Here is a 16,659-nt window from a genome sequence, read left to right as displayed (position 1 = left end):
AATATCTAGCAAATACATACAGATACCCTCTGTGTGCTCAGTGCCATGCTAGGCAGTAGGTACAAGACCAGACTCTGCACTTTACCATCCTACATTCTGGTGGGGAGGTGGAGAGCAAAAATCGAGTATATAGGCAAATAAATAAAGTAACTATGAATTGGGATAAATGCTGTCAAGGAGAAAAAGAAGACCTACACCAAAGGATGCCTTAAGAAAGAACAGGGTAAGGAGTCCTACTTCATATTGGATGAAGAAGCAAGGCTTCTCTAAGAAGGACCTACAATATGGGAAGGTGCCTGTTACGCAAATAATGGGGCATCCCAGGCAGAAGAAAGCAGACGTAAAGGCCCTGAGGCCAGAAAAAGTCTGACGCATAGAAAACGACAGGGGTTAGGATGTAGGGAGTAGAAACAAGAACAGCAAGATAAGGTTAGGCTAGGATGGATAGACGGGTAGGAATCTACATAAGGGGCTTGAACTTTATTTCCCCTACAGTGCGAGGAGGTGGCATGTGCATTTTATGACTCACATTTCCTGGATCTTGGACTGTTTTATGGTAAATAGAACCCAGGACATCAAGAGGTTGTGTAGAAAACTGTAGAAATTGTCTAGAGAAGGAATGGTAGGGGTGTGCAACAGGCAGGAGGAGAAGGCTCCATCCCAACACTGAAAAGCTTGCATTCTGGTAGTGGAGAAAGTCATTCGACAATTAATTTCAGGAAAATACTAGACATTCACAAATAGGGACAATCATAGATGCTCGGAGAGGAGGAGGGAAGAGCATGAGGTGGTCATGGAGGTGAACTGAGTTACCTCCCTACCTGAAACGATGGTATCCTTATTTGTCCATTTCACACACGAGGGACCTGAGCACAAAGAAGCTAAGTAATGTGTTTCATGGTGTCACAGCTATGAAATCACGAGCAAGATTGAAGCTTAAGCCACTTGGTTCCAGAGACCATGCTCTTAACTCCCATGTGATACTGCCTCTCATATTGGTTGTGCTTCTCTGCCTGGCCATGAGCTGCTAGAAGCTTCTCATCTCATGTGCTTGCTTGTTCCAATGATATTTTGCCTATATGCATTGTTTCTTTTCATCCAGGGAACCGGGGTGATGGGGTCAGCCTCTGTCACACCAGTGAATTAAACTTCCCATGTCCACTTAAATTTAATGACTTTAGTTATTTAAAATTGTTTAATTAAGGTACAGCTGACGTATAATATTATATTAGTTGCTGGTGTGTAACACAGTGATTTGCAATTACATACATTGTGAAAGGCTCAGTATGATAAGTGTAGTCCCCATCTGTCACCATACAGTGTTATTACCATATTATTGACTATATTCCCCATGATGTAATTTACACCTCCATGGCTTACTTATTTCATAACTGGAAGTTTGTACTTCTTGTTCCCCTTTGTCTGGTTTGCCCTTCCTCCACCCACCCCTCTTCTCTGGCAACCACTGGTCTGATCTCTGTGTTTATGAGTGTGTTTGTTTGCTCATTGGTTTTGTTTGTTGTATTCTACAGATAAGTGAAATCATATGGTATTTGCCTTTCTCTCCCTGATTTAATGAATGCAATGACTTCAATCTTCACTCTTCAGTCACACTGGTACAATTAACAAATCTAAGAGAAGGCAAGGTAAGAAAGAAGGAACAATTCTGGAAGTCTAGTAAATTCATGTAGTAGCTCCCAATAGGATAAATTCCTCTGAGCATATGCCTTATTTAAAAAGTTTTTTTTTAATTTATAATCTTTTCTGTATTTATAATTAATCATTTGACTTGATAATTAAGGTGTAGAAAGTCATTATATCTGTTTCTAGAAAGGTCACGTTTTAAGGAAATACTGCATCAAAATCCTAAAATGAGAACCCACCTGAGGAACCCCTCTCAAGTTTCATCCATTTCTGAGCTCAGTATCCCCCCAGCTGAAGGTCCTCAGGGAAGCAGCTCTATAATCTGGTAGGATTTCTGACCAGGACGTATGTGTGAACAAGTAAACATACTTACTCATATCAATCCATGGAAACAGCTGCCCCTCATCTCACAGGAAATAACAGTGACTGAAATAGTATCATTGTGCCGAGGTGTTGACCCAGAAATATGGAAGGACTGTCCCACAATAGAGAGTTCATGTGCCTTGATTGTTTTGGGGGAGTGTTGATGGGTTTTTGTTGAGCCATAAAATGGCCTCAGCCATTTCCTCTTAAAATATCCAATTTCTGTAACACTTCACAGTTTGCAAAGCACTTCTTCTACATTATCTCATTTGCCTTTCAGATCAAACTCCGTATGTCCAAAATTGAGATAATTTTGCCCTCCAAAAACCACGCTGCCTCCAGTGTTTTTTCCCGTCAATCTACTCCGGTGGTGTTTTTACTCTGCTCTTCCTCTCCTGGCCTTATTAACCTGGTTCAGACCCCTTACATGTCCTCTGGAACAGATGACTTCATTGCTTTTTTTTCCCCCAATTTATTTGAGACAGAGAGAAAAAGAGAGAGAGAGAGAACAAATGGGGAGGAGTGTCAGAGAGAGGGGGGGAAGCAGACTCTGCTGAGCAGGGAGCCCAATTCGGGGCTCGATCCCAGGACCCTGAGATCAGGACCTGAGCTAAGGCAGACACTTCCCTGACTGAGCCCCCCAGGCACCCCACCTTCGTTGCTTTTGTAAGCAAGAGTGCTCCTGCTTCAAACAAACTCCTTAGTCAGAACATCAAAAAGAGAGCAGAATTACATGAAGCAACTGGAAGGACAGAAGAGCTTTCTGCCCCATGAGGTCATCTTCTGAAATCCCTGAAGTTTCACTGGAACATAGCGTTGCCCATTTGTTCGTTTATTTATTTAGTCTATATCTGCTTTCATGTGTTGGTGGCAGGGTTGGGCAGTTGCAATACAGATTATCAGGCTCACAAAGGCTACAATATTTGCTCTCTGGCCTTTCACAGAAAACAAAACAAAACAAAACAACAAAAACAAAAACAAAAACCGGTGCTGGTCGCTGGGCTACAATGTAACGATAGATCTACTGAACTGGGTTCCATATGAACTCTTCTTTCCCTTATTCATCCATCCAGCACACTGCAGTGATAGCCTGCCTCAACAAGCTTGTGCCACTAACTTTCTGCAAAAGAAAGTTACAATTTCTTCACCCACACTACCCGACACTTGACTTCCTCGTATCTTTCTGACCTTATTTTCCAATCCCTTCCCAAACACTCTGAAGTATTGACTTTTCTCTCTCAATGGTCCATGCTTTCTTATACCCAAGTCATTTTTTATCTAGCAGAAGACTTCTTGCTCGTAGCTACCCAATCTCCAAACTTGAAATCCCTTTAGAAGAGTTAACTGAGCCCACAGTGAAAAGAGACCTCCTTCCTTCAGTTTACCAAAGTACTTCTGTTACTACCTATCGTGGCATTGAGCAATTTCTGTCATAAATGCTAATCACACACACACACACACACACACTAGTACTCTTTCTTTTACTGTCTTATAATCTCGCTGATGATAGATAGGAGGCTGACCATATTCCATCCTTGCAGAACCTACTGGTACCCAGTATTTATCTTGCATTTAGGAAGCTTAAGCTAAATAGGTGCTGAATGAATAAACCCATGATCCTGCAGAGTAGGAATTATTATACCATCCGTTTTACCAATGAGTAAACTAAAAAAGAAGATGTGTGTCAGTCAGGATAAATTAAGATTCTACCACAGTAATATACAACCTCCCAGATCCAAATGCACTTAAAAGAACAAAGACTTCTTCTTGTTCATCCCAAGTGTCCTTCCAGGCTATGTTTGCTGTTGTCTGGAGTCTGAGACGAGAGCTCCGTCTGGAATATTGCTGGTGTTCTATGACAACTTTTTCTTAGGAGTGATGTACATCAGTTCTGTTTATATGTCATCAGTCAAAGCAAATCACACAACCAAACTTCATGACCCAGGGGCAGGCCAGCATAATCTGTCCCCTAGAAGTGGCAGCAGATATTTCTAAATGCTACAAGGTCTACCACAAGGAGGTTAAATGACTCGTCCAAAATCACACAAGGAGCGAGTGACAGGAAGCGAAAGGAAGTCATTTGATATATAAGTCCAGCTTCTCTCTTCACTCCATCATAAAGCAAAGTGATGACCAGAGGGAATGATGTGGCGCCTACTGAAGCAGCTCTGCTCTAGCCACTCAAACTGACCCACCAGCCGGGAACACTCAAAGGGGAGAAAACAAATGAGATCAGTGATGTCTTTAGGTCAGTTTCTTTAGCGTATCACGATTGGAGAATCCACGGCTGTGGCCACAGATGGAAATACAGGAAGTGACAGCTTCTATTATTGTTGATTGCCTTGAGAGGCTGCTGGAAGCAGTGAGAATGCGGTAAATGGAATAAAGCTTCAGCTGCATTACCCAGGCTCTAAATACCATTACCAGCACTCAGGAACAGAAAGGCCTGCGGAGGCTGGATGGCACAAGGATTATGGGGACGTAGATCAGGCCGAGGGGCACTGTGCTCATGTATGTCTCTTTAAATGTACTCATCTTCCCATTTATGGCAAAATCATTGAGATTCACTTCATATAAGCAGAGCAGATTTCTGGCCATTTTTATGGAGAATTCGGCAAATAGTTAATTAGTTTCCACTATGTTCTGGGCACTACGCTGGACCCGAGGAACGAGACAGATATCACTTCTGACCTCACAGAGATGATAGTCCAGTGTAAAATGCAGACATTGAGGGGAGTGAGAACAAAAAGAGAAGAACAGGGTTGTAGCAGACGCTCTCGGTGCTCTGACAAGATTCCCCTGAATCCCTTTTACTGTTTCTGTGAGCTCCCCCCAAAATTTTGAATGTCTTCCCTTCTACTCACCTGCACCTGACCTTGTCTTGGAGGACCAACGTCAGCTTTAGCAGCAAACTCAAAAAGTGGGAGTTGCCTAGGAGTTTAAGTGCCTTCTCCCCGTGACTGGCAGTAGGGTGTGAAAGCCAAGCTCACTTGCTTTTCCAGGGAAACAAAGCCAGAGCCATAATTCACACTACAGAGTTCCCCTGAGGCTGGGTCTTTGATGCAATTGTAGCCTTGCTAGGTGTCCCAGCCATGAGAAATCACCCCACTGGTGCAAGACCCTGCAAGACATTCACAGCATCGGGATTTACCTTTGCTCATTTTAACCACATTCAATTCGGTAGTTTTGTATCACAGACTATACAGATGAGAAAATTGCCATCTGTTCTCAGGCACGTTGGAGTCCTCTAACAGGAAGAAATGAAAAGTGAAGTTAACACAATACAAAATCGTGTCAGATGAGTGTCACCAAAGAGGTACAAAATGCCAAAGAGATTCAGAAGAGAAGAGAGAGATTGAGATCACACCAACTTAGAAAAAAACAGGAAGGTTTTATAGAAGACGTGTCATCCAGCGAGCCTTGAAAATTATGACTAGGATTTCAAGAAATGTAGCGTAACTTGAGCTAATCCCAGGATCTCTCTTGGTGCCACATACAAACATCCGCAGAATCTTAAGCAAAAATTATCAAAAACCGGGGGAATCTGGGTGGCTCAGTTGGTTGAGTGTCCGACTCTTGATTATGGCTCAGGTTATGACCTCAGGGTCCTGAGATTGAGCCCTCCCGCAGGCTCTGCACAGGACATGGACCCTGCTTAAGATTTCACTCTCTCTCCCTCTGCCCCTCCCCACACTTGTGCTCTTGTTCTCTATCACTAAAAAAAAAAAAGTAAAAATAAAAATAATAATAATAAAAAATAATCCCATGTTACACATCGCCAATTCATAACCAGGGCTGCACTTACAAGTTCCTCCTTCCTCTCCTGTCTTGTCGTCTGTCATCTTCAGCAGCTTCAGACTCTTCCTCTGTCCTGTGTACAGGACGTACTTGGCATCTGTTTTCATCTCCAGGAAGCCTGAGCACAACAGTGGCTGCGAATCTTGCCAAAGATTTGGTCTGTGGGAGGGGAAGGTGGGCTGACTCACCTGTTAAAATGTGCTGCCGTTGTCCCAAGAAAACAGAATGGTCAGCACAGAGGTCTGTGTTCTAGGACAATGACTGGAATTTGGGTGAGTATAGGATGAACAGAGAAAGAGTAACACTATAGACCAGGATCTACTGTGTGGACTAGTTCTACAAGCTCTCAGTAGGTTTGATGGCATGAGGTGTGAGGCCCGCATTAGTTGGATACAAGACAAATGACCATACTTGTTGGATTAGAGGGGAAGGGAGCAAATAAAACTTAGATTTGATGAACTCTACACACATTAATTTTTTTTTGTACTGTTGAAACAGTATTCAATTTTTAGGAAGAAAAGTCAAGTGATGGGGGGGGGCAGTATTTACATTAAAGATCTATTTTTCCAAGCTTCCAGACTGGGATCTGAAATGAGCACACAGTTGGCCCAACCTCGGTCTCTGGGCCTTAACCCCCATTTCCTGAGAACCCCGCTGATAAATGGGAACTAATGTTCATGCTCCTATGAGCCACTGAGTCACCAGAGATCCAATTATGCTCGTCACACTTTCCCCCTTAAGGCAGAGAGTGGGCTAATGCACTTTAGAAAGATTTTTAGTAATAAGTCTTGAAGCGAAGAGGTTTTTCATTTTACATTTAAGGTAATTGGAAAATGAGGTCATGATTGTTATTAGCTACATTTTGGCCTAACTCTAAGTGAAAAGTACAGGGCTAAGTGTTGTGGCTGATGGAAAGACAAAGAGGGGTCTTAGCTTAAAAATAGACATGCACAAATAATGATATGGGGGCAAAGGAGGGGGCAAGGTGCATTCAGGGTGAGCTCTGATAACCTCAAATACAGCGTCTCAAACAGTGGTGTTACGTTCAGCTGCCAAATTAGTATCTTACCCAAAACTAGAGGTGGAGGTTATTCATTTCAGTTTTACATTTCTTATTTTTGCTCCTTGTCATCTGGTTAAAAGGTGGAATGGAAGGAAAACGTGCAGACAGGGAAGGAGTTTTTTCTTGCTCTCTCTTTTTCACAGGCTCTGATTGTGTCCAGGCACTGGAGTCCTCTTGGCTAATGGACACCTGTCTCACTCTGCCCCTGGCCACTGCCATCCATCCATAGAATAGGCATTTACTGAGCAGCTACTATATCCTAGCCCCAGAACCTGCCTGCACAGTGTCCTCGTACATATTCACAATGCTTTCTCAGTTTCCAAGATGATTTCATATCTTTTAAGATTTTATTTACTTATTTATTAGAGAGAGAGCGAGAAAGCATGAGTGTGGGGGAGGGGCATAAAGACAGAAGAAGCAGGCTCTCCTCTTAGCAGGGAGCCCCATGTAGGCTCCATCCCAGGACCCTGGGATCATGACCTGAGCCAAAGGCAGACGCTTAGCCAACTGAGCCACATGGGTGCCCCTGATTTCATATTTCAATCAAGGAAATGTGTCTTATTTCTCCCCCCTTTGGAGAAAACGGACATGAGTTTGGTTGGAAATCTTTGAAAAGGAAGTTTATTTCTATTTGATTATCCATGAAAGAAACAACCTGGGGATTATTCTCATTCTCTATGAAATCTTACTCTCTAGGTCAGAAGTCTCTCGGGTTAAAACTCAGGAAAGGGAGGTATGGTTTCTATACAGCGTACACCAATGCAATGTGAGAGATCTTCAGAGAGCTGCAAGAAATCAGGAAACATGCATGGGTCATGTCTTAGAGGTCCTGAAAACTGGTGCAAATCCCATAAAATCCTGACCTAGCACATGGCCATGAGCTGCCGTATTCACCCTCTTCTGTAGCCTTCACAGCAGGCTCTGAGCTGGGGGTGGCATGAGGAGAAGGAAAATCATCTCTAGCCTGTTTTTCAGATGAGGAAAAAATATAGAACAGAGATCCCAAGTTAGGGAATTACTGAAGATTAATAATTAGTTAAGTAATTGCTAATAAGTAATTACTAGTAAGGTCGGGTCCAGATCTTCTGACTCCAATTCCCCATGCTTCTCTTGATAGCTCAAAGCTGTTCTCTGAAATGAGGTCCCTTTGAAGCCTCATTAGACACCCACATAGAAATGGCAGGGCCTCGTTGCCAATGGGCATCCAGTTTCCATTCTACTTTATAAAAATCAAGTGGGAAAATGCACCAGGCTATTAGAAATTATGCCACTAGAGCGCTGCTGATGGGAACTGTGGGCGATTTAATCTGCTTGGAGATGCCGAACACCATCCCACAGGAGGTTACTATGGCAATGCTACTCTTATCTCGGTGGCTTTAAACAAAAATATCTCAAGAGCAAAGTAATTAGGTAAGTAGAGCAGTGCGTCTGCGTTGTTTCATGCAGTCATTTTCCAATGATTACTGGTTTTATTGTTGTGCCTTGGGCTCACAGATCCCACCTAATATAGCAGTTCTGCCCAGGGGAGGGAGACGATGGATGCGCGTGCATGCACATGCCTGTGTATATATGTGTGCGTGTGATGGGGGGAGTACCTTGGATTAGCATCTGTCCCCAAAATTCCTTTCGTAAGTGGCCCCATATGGCAGTCTCCCACTCAAGTGCAAATGGAACAAAAGAAGTTGTATGTGGGATCGCAGGATACACACGACCTCAGATTGGGCTTGTCAGAGGGTTACGAGTGCCTGTCATGGGAGCAATGTTCATCTGTGCCTTGCTTTTCTCCCTGTAAATTAAATTTAAGTGCCTCCCCATGTTGCTGCTTCTAATTCCCTGTGACTCAGATCGTCTTTTTCTCAAGGCTCCCAAAATATCTCTTGTTTCTGTTTCTATTGCCTGGCACCCCTACCTGCCCAGCCAGGCATCAGCACTACCGTCCTCACTCTACCCTTTTCTCTGCCCTGGAGATCGTGAACTCTCACCTCAAGTTGTTTGTTCATCACAGGTGAACGTCGCCAGGGAGAAAGCATCAAGTCCCCCAGGGTTCCTCTTGCATCTACTCCCAAAGCAACAGAAAAGGTAAAAGGAAATGACTTTTACTGAGAACCACTAGGTGCCAGGCCTTTAGTCAGGCGCTTATGGATGTTTTCTCAGTTGGCCCATTTTGTCAATAACCCAGATGAGACACCAGGACTCATAGAAGCGAACAACAGATCCCAGTATCACACAGCTACTAAGTAGCGGAGCTGGGCTAGAAACTCAGGGCTGGATGAGCCCCTGTGGCCTTACTTAAGGACTGTTTATATATTTAAATGTGGAAGGGTCAACAGCTCCTCCTCTGCCCTGCTTTCGGTCTACTGTCTGGCTTTTTTACCATTGTCACTCTCATTCATATCAGTGACTCTCGACCAGAGTGATTTTGCCTTCCAGCAGACGTGTGGTAATGTCTGGAGCCCTTTTTCGTGGGAGATACCACTGGCATCTAGTGGGTGGAGACCAGAGATGCTGCTAATCACCCTGCAGTGCACATAATAGCCCCTACAACAAAGGACTGTCCTGTCCACAATGTTAATCATGCCCCGGTTGGAGGTCCTGAGCTAGAGAAACTATATGGGTTCTCAGGAGCTGGGTAATATTGTGTGTATCTTCTACCTGTGGAAGGTCACTGACTTCTACCTAACCTTCAGCCAGATGGGGGAGTCCAGAGCATAAGCCCATATCTGGGAAGACTCTGACCATCTGTCTTTCACGAGAGGCCTTTAAAGGTGTTAACACAAAGGTTAGGGAACCGTAGTATAGTGAAGAGACCCATAAGAAATGTTGTATCTGCTATGATAACTTGTCAGGGGGATACGTGAGTAAGGCAGTATTTGTGTAGGAAGTCAGGGAAGCTGCCTTCACACAGGTGGTGATGCTTGAGCTGAGACACACAGAGTAGATGAAATCATTTAAAAACATCAAGTTGGGGGCGCCTGGGTGGCTCAGTGGTTAAAGCCACTGCTTTCGGCTCAGGTCATGATCTCAGGGTCCTGGGATCGAGCCCCGCATCTGGCTCTCAGCTCAGCGGGGAGCCTACTTCCTCCTCTCTCTCTCTCTCTCTCTCTCTGCCTCTCTGCCTACTTGTGATCTCTCTCTGTCAAATAAATAAATATATATATATCTTTAAACAACAACAACAACAACAACAAAAAAAAAACATCAAGTTGAACAAAAACCAAGATGGCTGCACTCATGCTTCAGGAAAGCTTGATTTTTAAGCAACCCTTTCCCTCTTTTCTCCAAAACTCCCCTCCTCCCTTCTTAGCCTCTTGTTTCAGGAACCTGGTACCACCCTAAAGACCAGATAAAGGAGGCTGACAGCAAGTAGACGTTTCCTGTTAAAACCAGCTAGATCCTGTGTTTCCCTTTGGAAACCCCCAACCCCTTCCTCCAGGCGGGCTTGCGGTTTCTTGAAGGCCTAGCCTCCTGCAGCTTCCTTTGCCTAATAAAGCAATAAACTATTGTTCCTCTTTCTCCCCAACTCTCTCTGAGTTATATTTTGGCTTCAAAGCACGGAGGTCAGTTTTTGACAACATAGGGAGGCGCTCTCCAGGGAGACATGAGGAGAAGAGTGGACAGTGTGAGTTATGTCTTGGGGTTTGAAAGAGTGGCGTGTTTGGGGATGATGGGTTGTTCAGGGTGCCTAGCACATAAGGGAGTGGCAAAATAAAGCTGGAGAAGTCGCTAGGGGCCAGATCTTATAGGACCTCATGAAACTTCCATGTTGTCTTCTAGGTGACAGGGAGCTTGCTCTACTGGTTCCTTATTTTCACTCAGTAGAAGCATGATATCCCAGCCTAAGGACCAGCTGCCATTCCCCATCCAATAATGTCTCTTAAGAATATACTGATGTATTAGTTTCATGTGGCTATCATACAGAATACAAACTCGGGGGCTTACAGCAACAGAAATGTGTTCTCCCCCGTTCTGGGCATGAGAGTCTAAATCAAAGTGTCAGCTGGCCAGAATGTCCCTCAGAAGCCTCTGGGGAGGATCCTTCCTTGTCACTTCTAGCTTCTGATGATTGCTGGCAATTTTTGGTGCTCCTGGCCGTTAGACCCACCTCTCCAGATTCTGTGTCCATCATCCCGCAACATTCCCCCAGTGCGCCTGTGTCCAAATTTCCCTCTCCTTATAAGGACACTAATCACATTAGATCAGGGACCACCCTGATCCAGGATGACCTCATTTTAACTTGATTACATCCATGAAGACCCCATTTCCAAATAAGGCCACATTTATAGGTTCTCAGGGTAAGAACACAATTCAACCCACAACATCTGATTGGGTCCTATTTTCTTCCTTACAGAGGTCAAGCCCCTCTGAGCTGGGACTAACACTGTCTGCTGGGACCTCAGCTCAAAGACACTCTATCTCCATGTCCACACTGATGTTACTATCTGAAATGGGATGAATACAATCTACTGTGTAAGGTTCTTTAAAAAAATTTTAAGAAATTATTTCTGAGAAAGCTGGACTGGGGCAACACTTCACAAAGGTGAGACTGCCAAGGTTAACTGTGGTTCTGTCTTTGCAGGAGTCTGTGCCTGGCTTTTTTAGCCAAATGAAATGTACCACGGAGCATTCTTTCCTGAAGAAGAGGTCTCACAGGGGAACGGAGGTCTAGAAATCATCTGAAACGATGTAGCTACACTGTTATGAGGTGGATGTCTTTAGACTTTACCAGTTTTGTTCTGCTGGTTTTCTGTTTTGATTCCCAAGACTGTCATCTACAAACAAATGTCGCCCTCAGGAACATCTTGCAAGTCGGGTTTGCTCCTCTGGAGCTCCAGCCTGTGCGAGAGCACAGTGCCCTGACTGAGGAAACAGTAAGGCATCTTAAAGGGCTTCGAGTAAAAACTTGAGATGTCTTCTTGGAGCTGCCATGAGTTGATTGCGTGACCTTGAACAAGTCAACTTCTTCTTCGAAACCTCAGTTTCCCTCTCTCAAAACTGTGATAATAAGACTTCCCTGTGCCTACCACTTAAGATCATGATACAGAACTGATTCATTAATGTTCAACCTGGTATGTGGTAGTTAGCAACACTGGTGTTTCTCTCTCATTATCAACCTAAATACACTCCCACCTCATTTATTCTATACAATTAATGATTAATTCTTCCTCAGATCACCTACTCACTTTGTTATGGGAAGACTAACACTTTACTTTACAAAAATAATTTAGACCATCAGGCATATTCCCCCCTTCAGCTCAGCAAACACTGAACCCTCCCACATTGACCCTCTTGGGTTTTCCTCAATCTTCAGACGTTGACCCCATCTCTAGCAGAATGCTTCAATGCCAAGTCTTCTCTAAGCAAAGTGACTCAGCTTTAAAAAGCAAAGTAATACCAGATTCATCATTTATGTGGATGGCTGACATATACCGCAGGCTCAAGGCCATGCTCCTCATAACTTAAACACCTCCAGGCTACACAATGGAATCTCTAATTGCCCACATGAAGGGAGAGGTACACACAAGGGGAAATCTGGCAAAATTTAAGAAGTCGTTCAGATTTGTCCTCCATTTTCTTCTCTGTGCTTTTTAGATATCCTGACTTCTTCTCTTTAGCCTATAGCACTACAAAAATCAGAATAGGACTGACTGGTATTCTTTATTTAAAAACATATTGCTGAGTACTTACCATGTGCTAGTACTGGGATTACCAAAAAACAACCAAATATCCTATGCAAATCAAGGATCCCACAGTCTGGCTAGGACACAAGCAACCAAACTGATAAGGTTCCACAGGGGGGCATAGAGCAGTTTGAGACCAGTGCAGCTGAGGGCACAGATGATGGCCAGATGTTTGCGCCAATGAGCTGTTTCTATTCACAACACTTCTTTTTTTTTTTTTTCCATTTTATTTATTTTTTCAGCGTAACAGTATTCATTCTTTTTGCACAACACCCAGTGCTCCATGCAAAACGTGCCCTCCCCATTACCCACCACCTGTTCCCCCAACCTCCCACCCCTGACCCTTCAAAACCCTCAGGTTGCCCCAACCTCCCACCCCTGACCCTTCAAAACCCTCAGGTTGTTTTTCAGAGTCCATAGTCTCTTATGGTTCGCCTCCCCTCCCCAATGTCCATAGCCCGCTCCCCCTCTCCCAATCCCACCTCCCCCCAGCAACCCCCAGTTTGTTTTGTGAGATTAAGAGTCATTTATGGTTTATCTCCCTCCCAATCCCATCTTGTTTCATTTATTCTTCTCCTATCCCCCTACCCCCCCATGTTGCTTCTCCATGTCCTCATATCAGGGAGATCATGTGATAGTTGTCTTTCTCCGATTGACTTATTTCACTAAGCATGATACGCTCTAGTTCCATCCACGTCGTCGCAAATGGCAAGATTTCATTTCTTTTGACGGCTGCATAGTATTCCATTGTGTATATATACCACCTCTTCTTTATCCATTCATCTGTTGATGGACATCTAGGTTCTTTCCATTATCTGGCTATTGTAGACATTGCTGCTATAAACATTCGGGTACACGTGCCCCTTCGGATCACTATGTTTGTATCTTTAGGGTAAATACCCAGTAGTGCAATTGCTGGGTCATAGGGTAGTTCTATTTTCAACATTTTGAGGAACCTCCATGCTGTTTTCCAGAGTGGTTGCACCAGCTTGCATTCCCACCAACAGTGGAGGAGGGTTCCCCTTTCTCCACATCCTCTCCAGCATCTGTCATTTCCTGACTTGTTAATTTTAGCCATTCTGACTGGTGTGAGGTGATATCTCATTGTGGTTTTGATTTGTATTTCCCTGATGCCGAGTGACGTGGAGCACTTTTTCATGTGTCTGTTGGCCATCTGGATGTCTTCTTTGCAGAAATGTCTGTTCATGTCCTCTGCCCATTTCTTGATTGGATTGTTTGTTCTTTGGGTGTTGAGTTTGCTAAGTTCCTTATAGATTTTGGATACTAGCCCTTTATCTGATATGTCGTTTGCAAATATCTTCTCCCATTCTGTCAGTTGTCTTTTGGTTTTGTTAACTGTTTCCTTTGCTGTGCACAAGCTTTTGATCTTGATGAAATCCCAATAGTTCATTTTTGCCCTTGCTTCCCTTGCCTTTGCCGGTGTTCCTAGGAAGATGTTGCTACGGCTGAGGTCGAAGAGGTTGCTGCCTGCATTCTCCTCAAGGATTTGGATGGATTCCTTTCTCACATTGAGGTCCTTCATCCATTTGGAGTCTATTTTCGTGTGTGGTGTAAGGAAGTGGTCCAATTTCATTTTTCTGCATGTGGCTGTCCAATTTTCCCAGCACCATTTATTGAAGAGGCTGTCTTTGTTCCATTGGACATTCTTTCCTGCTTTGTCGAAGATTAGTTGACCATAGAGTTGAGGGTTGATTTCGGGGCTCTCTATTCTGTTCCACTGGTCTATGTGTCTGTTTTTGTGCCAGTACCATGCTGTCTTGATGATGACAGCTTTGTAATAGAGCTTGAGGTCCGGAATTGTGATGCCACCAACTTTGGCTTTGTTCTTCAATATTCCTTTGGCTATTCGAGGTCTTTTCTGGTTCCATATAAATTTTAGGATTATTTGTTCCATTTCTTTGAAAAAAATGGATGGTATTTTGATAGGGATTGCATTAAATGTGTAGATTGCTTTAGGTAGCATAGACATTTTCACAATATTTATTCTTCCAATCCAGGAGCATGGAACATTTTTTCCATTTTTTTGTGTCTTCCTCAATTTCTTTCATGAGTACTTTATAATTTTCTGTGTATAGATTCTTAGTCTCTTTGGTTAGGTTTATTCCTAGGTATCTTATAGTTTTGGGTACAATTGTAAATGGGATTGACTCCTTAATTTCTCTTTCTTCAGTCTTGTTGTTGGTGTACAGAAATGCAACTGATTTCTGTGCATTGATTTTATATCCTGACACTTTACTGAATTCCTGGACAAGTTCTAGCAGTTTTGGAGTGGAGTCTTTTGGGTTTTCCACATATAGTATCATATCATCTGCGAAGAGTGATAGTTTGACTTCGTCTTTACCAATTTGGATGCCTTTAATTTCTTTCTGTTGTCTGATTGCTGAGGCTAGGACTTCTAATACTATGTTGAATAGCAGTGGTGATAATGGACATCCCTGCCATGTTCCTGACCTTAACGGAAAAGCTTTCAGTTTTTCTCTGTTGAGAATGATATTTGTGGTGGGTTTTTCATAGATGGCTTTGATAATATTGAGGTATGTGCCCTCTATCCCTACACTTTGAAGAGTTTTGATCAGGAAGGGATGCTGTACTTTGTCAAATGCTTTTTCAGCATCTATGGAGAGTATCATATGGTTCTTGTTCTTTCTTTTATTAATGTGTTCTATCACATTGATTGATTTGCGGATGTTGAACCAACCCTGCAGCCCTGGAATAAATCCCACTTGATCGTGGTGAATAACCCTTTTAATGTACTGTTGAATCCTATTGGCTAGTATTTTGGCGAGAATTTTTGCGTCTGTGTTCATCAAGGATATTGGTCTGTAGTTCTCTTTTTTGGTGGGATCCTTGTCTGGTTTTGGGATCAAGGTGATGCTGGCCTCATAAAATGAGTTTGGAAGTTTTCCTTCCATTTCTATTTTTTGGAACAGTTTCAGGAGAATAGGAATCAGTTCTTCTTTAAATGTTTGGTAGAATTCCCCTGGGAAGCCGTCTGGCCCTGGGCTTTTGTTTGTTTGGAGATTTTTGATGACTGTTTCAATCTCCTTACTGGTTATGGGCCTGTTCAGGTTTTCTATTTCTTCCTGGTTCAGTTGTGGTAGTTTATATGTCTCTAGGAATGCATCCATTTCTTCCAGATTGTCCAATTTGTTGGCGTAGAGTTGCTCATAGTATGTTCTTATAATTGTCTGTATTTCTTTGGTGTTCGTTGTGATCTCTCCTCTTTCATTCATGATTTTATTGATTTGGGTCCTTTCTCTTTTCTTTTTGATGAGTCTGGCCAGGGGTTTATCAATCTTATTGATTCTTTCAAAGAACCAGCTCCTAGTTTCATTGATTTTTTCTATTGTTTTTTTTTTTTTTGGTTTCTATTTCATTGATTTCTGCTCTGATCTTTATGATTTCTCTTCTCCTGCTGGGTTTAGGGTTTCTTTCTTGTTCTTTCTCCAGCTCCTTTACGCATAGGGTTAGGTTGTGTACTTGAGACCTTTCTTGTTTCTTGAGAAAGGCTTGTACCGCTATATATTTTCCTCTCAGGACTGCCTTTGCTGTGTCCCACAGATTTTGAACCGTTGTGTTTTCATTATCATTTGTTTCCATGAATTTTTTCAATTCTTCTTTAATTTCCTGGTTAACCCATTCATTCTTTAGAAGGATGCTGTTTAGTCTCCATGTATTTGGGTTCTTTCCAGCTTTCCTCTTGTGATTGAGTTCTAGCTTCAGAGCATTGTGGTCTGAAAATACGCAGGGAATAATCCTAATCTTTTGATACCGGTTGAGACCTGATTTGTGACCCAGGAGTGATCTATTCTGGAGAAGGTTCCATGTGCACTAGAGAAGAATGTGTATTCTGTTGCTTTGGGATGAAATATATCTGAATATATCTGTGATGTCCATCTGGTCCAGTGTGTCATTTAAGGCCTTTATTTCCTTGTTGATCTTTTGCTTGATGATCTGTCCATTTCAGTGAGGGGAGTGTTAAAGTCCCCTACTATTATTGTATTATTATTGATGTGTTTCTTTGATTTTGTTATTAATTGGTTGATATAGTTGGCTGCTCCCACGTTAGGGGCATAGATATTTAAAATGGTT

Source organism: Meles meles, chromosome 17, assembly GCF_922984935.1.
Source record: "Meles meles chromosome 17, mMelMel3.1 paternal haplotype, whole genome shotgun sequence".
NCBI lineage: Eukaryota > Metazoa > Chordata > Mammalia > Carnivora > Mustelidae > Meles > Meles meles.
The sequence above is the reverse complement of the archived record's forward strand: the minus strand, read 5'-3'. Positions refer to the sequence as shown.